At 33.8% G+C, this 7,253-nt stretch overlaps 3 non-coding genes across 3 annotated transcripts; all 3 read right to left on the minus strand.

Moving 5' to 3' along the window:
• Positions 1-1,509: 1,509 nt before the first annotated feature.
• Positions 1,510-1,725, minus strand: LOC128655082 (small nucleolar RNA U3). Its single transcript, XR_008401644.1, has one exon. It is a non-coding gene; the product is annotated as a small nucleolar RNA U3 (small nucleolar RNA).
• A 4,301-nt stretch (positions 1,726-6,026) lies between these two features.
• On the minus strand, positions 6,027-6,242 carry LOC128655086 (small nucleolar RNA U3). The gene has a single exon (XR_008401647.1). It is a non-coding gene; the product is annotated as a small nucleolar RNA U3 (small nucleolar RNA).
• Positions 6,243-7,037: 795 nt separating this feature from the next.
• LOC128655090 (small nucleolar RNA U3) lies at positions 7,038-7,253 on the minus strand. Its single transcript, XR_008401650.1, has one exon. It is a non-coding gene; the product is annotated as a small nucleolar RNA U3 (small nucleolar RNA).

The following is a 7,253-nucleotide window of genomic DNA, read 5'->3' on the forward strand; positions in this document are numbered from 1 at the left end:
CAGCAACACAGTCAAAGAAGCTATGCTTATGTGGTGCTTATATACCCTGTGTAAATGAATAATGATGTACCGGTTTGCGTTGTAAATTGTGTTCAGGTGTGCATTGTTAGTAATTAGTATTTGTGCAATGTGTATTAGTTGTGCGCATGCTCATTTTGAATTAGTATTTGTGGAATGTGTAGAATGCGATGATGTCATAGTGCTCGTTTTCTATAACATAGTCCCATAATATTATGTGTTAATGTTAATTTGCGATTGTGTCATATTAGTGAAGTGTTGTATATGTATGTTTGTCCTAATATTTGTTAATGTTGAATGCGAGTATTTTGCTTTTGTATGAGTGTGCATTTTTTTTTTCCTTTTTGTTATTTTCCGTATTTCCGCATCTTAAAGTATATGCGTATTCCCTTTATTTTATTTTATTAATTTTCCCCCGCTTATGAATGTGTAATGCTTATGTGCTTTGTTTTGTGATTGTTGTTCTGACATTTGTGGTGTGTTATTGTTGTGCATTATGTGGTATACGTCATATGACCGAACTGTGCGTATATTTCTCGCGAGATCGAGTGTTAGGTGAAAAAAGCGTGTTTGATTTTCCATTGATCTCTATGGGAGACTGTCTAACGCGGGCGTGATTCCGCGTATGCGTTAGGAGTATCGTTAGAAGGTTGTTTATAAACTCTAAATACCCGCGTTAAAAAACTCTGTGCGTTAGAAATAAACCACGCGTAGCTAACGCACCCCCTCTAACGCAGAACTCTAAATCTAGGCAATTGTGAGGGTATATTTCAATTTTCTCATCTAATAATTTAAAAAAGTTACTCCTTTTAAAACTTGTTCTACAATATTTAAAGTTCTTAAATGTAATACTAACATACCGAGTCGTATAAGAAGCAATACAAATGGTCAAATGCAAATATTCATCAAGATAACAGAAATGATATGATAATTTCAGATTGAACCCTTTAATATTTTTGTTCTGAATTATTTTATTTTAACCTATGATAAATCAAATTATTTAAATGTCACTTATGAAGTAGTCAAGTTTTAAAAAAATTGATTTGTAATTCCAAGCAACAAGTTTCTAAAAAGTTACTGCTATATTTTGTATTGACATGGTAGTATCATTTCTCTTGTTTGCCACTTTTCTCCTAAAAAAAATAAAATTCTGGAATGCTTTTATAGAATTTGACAAGAAACTTTAAATTGGCTATATACTTTAGAAAAATATGAAAATGACTTGTAAATATGAGAGAATAATAAATATCGCCTCTAGACATAGCCTGTATCAATTTGTCAATGTTTCAGATGTTCAGTGTTTGGAATATAAATCTCTTTATCAAAAGAAAACCAAATTTTTCAATTTTTTTATAGGTCCATAACTGCTCCTCAAGTGATTTTGTACTATTTCTTGATATTCCACAAAAATTAATTTGATGTTTACTGACATACAATTTCTTGAAAATAAAGCTCTTAAATAAAGCTTTTCTTTTAAAAATTAGTATATTAGCCACTCAGCTTGTGTTTTCTCTCGCCAACACTTCTATACAAAAAGTGGAACAGTCATCAATAGTAAACAACAGCTGCTTTAAAACAGCATCGCTTACAGTCTTCAAACTGAAGAGAAAACACTCAAGCTCATCATCATGGAAAGCAAGTTTGTCCACTTTCAAGCACATTTCTCCAAACAAAACCTATAGAAATGATCCCTGAAAGTCTAATCCTGGCACCTAAATGGGAAGATTTTCTAGTCCCCAATTATTCTTCCTCTTTAAACATATTGGCCTAGATTTGGAGTTTGGCGGTAGCCGTGAAAACCAGCTTTAGAGGCTCCTAACGCTGGTTTTAGGCTACCGCCGGTATTTGGAGTCACTCAAAATAGGGTCTAACGCTCACTTTTCAGCCGCAACTATTCCATACCGCAGATCCCCTTACGTAAATTGCGTATCCTATCTTTTCAATGGGATTTTTCTAACTCCGGTATTTAGAGTCGTTTCTGAAGTGAGCGTTAGACATCTAACGACAAAACTCCAGCCGCAGGAAAAAAGTCAGTAGTTAAGAGCTTTCTGGGCTAACGCCGGTTTCTAAAGCTCTTAACTACTGTACTCTAAAGTACACTAACACCCATAAACTACCTATGTACCCCTAAACCGAGGTCCCCCCACATCGCCGACACTCGAATAAAATTTTTTAACCCCTAATCTGCCGACCGCCACTTACGTTATCCTTATGTACCCCTAATCTGCTCCCCCTAACACCGCCGACCCCTGTATTATATTTATTAACCCCTAATCTGCCCCCCTCAACGTCGCCTCCACCTGCCTACACTTATTAACCCCTAATCTGCCGAGCGGACCTGAGCGCTACTATAATAAAGTTATTAACCCCTAATCCGCATCACTATCCCTATAATAAATAGTATTAACCCCTAATCTGCCCTCCCTAACATCGCCGACACCTAACTTCAATTATTAACCCCTAATCTGCCGACTGGAGCTCACCGCTACTCTAATAAATGTATTAACCCCTAAAGCTAAGTCTAACCCTAACACTAACACAAGTTAAATATAATTTACATCTAACGAAATTAATTAACTCTTATTAAATAAATTATTCCTATTTAAAGCTAAATACTTACCTGTAAAATAAATCCTAATATAGCTACAATATAAATTATAATTATATTATAGCTATTTTAGGATTTATATTTATTTTACAGGTAACTTTGTATTTATTTTAACCAGGTACAATAGCTATTAAATAGTTAAGAACTATTTAATAGCTAAAATAGTTAAAATAATTACAAAATTACCTGTAAAATAAATACTAACCTAAGTTACAATTAAACTATCAATAAATTAATTAAATACAATTCCTACAAATAAATACAATTAAATAAACTAGCTAAAGTACAAAAAATAAAAAAGAACTAAGTTACAAAAAATAAAAAAATATTTACAAACATAAGAAAAATATTACAACAATTTTAAACTAATTACACCTACTCTAAGCCCCCTAATAAAACAACAAAGCCCCCCAAAATAAAAAATGCCCTACCCTATTCTAAATTACTAAAGTTGAAAGCTCTTTTACCTTACCAGCCCTGAACAGGGCCTTTTGCGGGGCATGCCCCAAGAAATTCAGCTCTTTTGCCTGTAAAAAAAACCCATACAATACCCCCCCCAACATTACAACCCACATACCCCTAATCTAACCCAAACCCCCCTTAAATGATCGGAACAGCCAATAGAATGCGAGCTCAATCTGATTGGCTGATTGGATCAGCCAATCGGATTGAACTTGATTCTGATTGGCTGATTCCATCAGCCAATCAGAATATTCCTACCTTAATTCCGATTGGCTGATAGAATCCTATCAGCCAATCGGAATTCGAGGGATGCCATCTTGGATGACGTCCCTTAAAGAAACCGTCATTCTTCAGTTGGACGTCGCCGGAAGAAGATGGGTCCGCAGTGGAGGTCTTCAGGATGGAGCCGGTCGTCATCGGATGAAGATAGAAGATGCCGCTTGGATCAAGATGGTTGACGGTCCGGATCGCCTCTTCTTCCCGGATAGGATGAAGACTTTGGAGCCTCTTCTGGACCTCTTCAGCCACCGGATGATGGATCGCCAACCCCCGCTTGGGTTGGATGAAGATTTTGGAGCCAGGACGGATCGGTGATACCTGGTGAGGTGAAGACAAGGTAGGATGATCTTCAGGGGCTTAGGTTTATTTAAGGGGGGTTTGGGTTAGATTAGGGGTATATGGGTGGTGGGTTGTAATGTTGGGGGGGTATTGTATTTTTTTTTTTTACAGGCAAAAGAGCTGAATTTCTTGGGGCATGCCCCGCAAAAAGCCCTGTTCAGGGCTGGTAAGGTAAAAGAGCTTTTAACTTTAGTAATTTAGAATAGGGTAGGGCATTTTTTATTGTGGGGGGCTTTGTTTTATTAGGGGGCTTAGAGTAGGTGTAATTAGTTTAAAAATGTTGTAATATTTTTCTTATGTTTGTAAATATTTTTTTATTTTTTGTAAGTTAGTTCTTTTTTATTTTTTGTACTTTAGCTAGTTTATTTAATTGTATTTATTTGTAGGAATTGTATTTAATTAATTTATTGATAGTGTGGTGTTAGGTTAATTGTAGGTAATTGTAGGTAGTTTATTTAATTAATTTATTGATAGTTTAATTGTAACTTAGTTTAGTATTTATTTTACAGGTAATTTTGTAATTATTTTAACTATTTTAGCTATTAAATAGTTCTTAACTATTTAATAGCTATTGTACCTGGTTAAAATAATTACAAAGTTGCCTGTAAAATAAATATTAATCCTAAAATAGCTACAATGTAATTATAATTTATATTGTAGCTATATTAAGGTTTATTTTACAGGTATGTATTTAGCTTTAAATAGGAATAATTTATTTAATAAGAGTTAATTAATTTTGTTAGATTAAAATTATATTTAATTTAGGGGGGTGTTAGGGTTAGACTTAGCTTTAGGGGTTAATCCATTTATTAGAATAGCGGTGAGCTCCGGTCGGCAGATTAGGGGTTAATAATTGAAGTTAGGTGTCGGCAATGTTAGGGAGGGCAGATTAGCGGTTAATACTATTTATTATAGGATTAGTGAGGCGGATTAGGGGTTAATAACTTTATTATAATAGCGGTGCGGACCGCTCAGCAGATTAGGGGTTAATAAGTGTAGGCAGGTGGAGGCGACGTTGAGGGGGGCAGATTAGGGGTTAATAAATATAATATAGGGGTCAGCGATGTTAGGGCAGCAGATTAGGGGTACATAGGGATAATGTAAGTAGCGGTGGTTTACGGAGCGGCAGATTAGGGGTTAAAAATAAAATGCAGGTGTCAGCGATAGCGGGGGCAGCAGAATAGGGGTTAATAAGTGTAAGGTTAGGGGTGTTTAGACTCAGGGTACATGTTAGAGTGTTAGGTGCAGACGTAGGAAGTGTTTCCGCATAGCAAACAATGGGGCTGCGTTAAGAGCTGAACATGGCTTTTTTGCAGGTGTTAGGTTTTTTTTCAGCTCAAACAGCCCCATTGTTTCCTATGGGGGAATCGTGCACGAGCACGTTTTTGAGGCTGGCCGCGTCCGTAAGCAACTCTGGTATTGAGAGTTGAAGCTGCGTTAAAAATGCTCTACGCTCCTTTTTTGGAGCCTAATGCAGCCTTTATGTGGACTCTCAATACCAGAGTTATTTTTATGGTGCGGCCAGTTAAAAGCTGGCGTTAGTTTTTCGGGTCGTTACCGACAAAACTCCAAATCTAGCCGATTGTGAGGGTATATTTCAATTTTCTCATCTAATAATTTAAAAAAGTTACTCCTTTTAAAACTTGTTCTACAATATTTAAAGTTCTGAAATGTAATACTAACATACCGAGTCGTATAAGAAGCAATACAAATGGTCAAATGCAAATATTCATCAAGATAACAGAAATGATATGATAATTTCAGATTGAACCCTTTAATATTTTTGTTCTGAATTATTTTATTTTAACCTATGATAAATCAAATTATTTAAATGTCACTTATGAAGTAGTCAAGTTTTAAAAAAAATTGATTTGTAATTCCAAGCAACAAGTTTCTAAAAAGTTACTGCTATATTTTGTATTGACATGGTAGTATCATTTCTCTTGTTTGCCACTTTTCTCCTAAAAAAAATAAAATTCTGGAATGCTTTTATAGAATTTGACAAGAAACTTTAAATTGGCTATATACTTTAGAAAAATATGAAAATGACTTGTAAATATGAGAGAATAATAAATATCGCCTCTAGACATAGCCTGTATCAATTTGTCAATGTTTCAGATGTTCAGTGTTTGGAATATAAATCTCTTTATAAAATGAAAACCAAATTTTTCAATTTTTTTTATAGGTCCATAACTGCTCCTCAAGTGATTTTGTATTATTTCTTGATATTCCACAAAAATTAATTTGATGTTTACTGACATACAATTTCTTGAAAATAAAGCTCTTAAATAAAGCTTTTCTTTTGAAAATTAGTAGATTAGCCACTCAGCTTGTGTTTTCTCTCGCCAACACTTCTATACAAAAAGTGGAACAGTCGTCAATAGTAAACAACAGCTGCTTTAAAACAGCATCGCTTACAGTCTTCAAACTGAAGAGAAAACACTCAAGCTCATCATCATGGAAAGCAAGTTTGTTCACTTTCAATCACGTTTCTCCAAACAAAACCTATAGAAATGATCCCTGAAAGTATAATCCTGGCACCTAAATGGGAAGATTTTCTAGTCCCCAATTATTCTTCCTCTTTAAACATATTGTGAGGGTATATTTCAATTTTCTCATCTAATAATTTAAAAAAGTTACTCCTTTTAAAACTTGTTCTACAATATTTAAAGTTCTTAAATGTAATACTAACATACCAACTGAGTCGTATAAGAAGCAATACAAATGGTCAAATGCAAATATTCATCAAGATAACAGAAATGATAAGATAATTTCATATTGAACCCTTTAATATTTTTGTTCTGAATTATTTTATTTTAACCTATGATAAATCAAATTATTTAAATGTCACTTATGAAGTAGTCAAATTTAAAAAAAAATTGATTTGTAATTCCAAGCAACAAGTTTCTAAAAATGTACTGCTATATTTTGTATTGACATGGTAGTATCATTTCTCTTGTTTGCCACTTTTCTCCTAAAAAAATAAAATTCTGGAATGCTTTTATAGAATTTGACAGGAAACTTTAAATTGGCTATATACTTTAGAAAAATATGAAAATGACTTGTAAATATGAGAGAATAATAAATATCGCCTCTAGACATAGCCTGTATCAATTTGTCAATGTTTCAGATGTTCAGTGTTTGGAATATAAATCTCTTTATAAAATGAAAACCAAATTTTTCAATTTTTTTATAGGTCCATAACTGCTCCTCAAGTGATTTTGTACTATTTCTTGATATTCCACAAAAATTAATTTGATGTTTACTGACATACAATTTCTTGAAAATAAAGCTCTTAAATAAAGCTTTTCTTTTGAAAATTAGTATATTAGCCACTCAGCTTGTGTTTTCTCTCGCCAACACTTCTATACAAGAAGTGGAACAGTCATCAATAGTAAACAACAGCTGCTTTAAAACAGCATCACTTACAGTCTTCAAACTGAAGAGAAAACACTCAAGCTCATCATCATGGAAAGCAAGTTTGTTCACTTTCAAGCACATTTCTCCAAACAAAACCTATAGAAATGATCACTGAAAGTATAATCCT

This window comes from Bombina bombina, chromosome 3, assembly GCF_027579735.1.
Source record: "Bombina bombina isolate aBomBom1 chromosome 3, aBomBom1.pri, whole genome shotgun sequence".
NCBI lineage: Eukaryota > Metazoa > Chordata > Amphibia > Anura > Bombinatoridae > Bombina > Bombina bombina.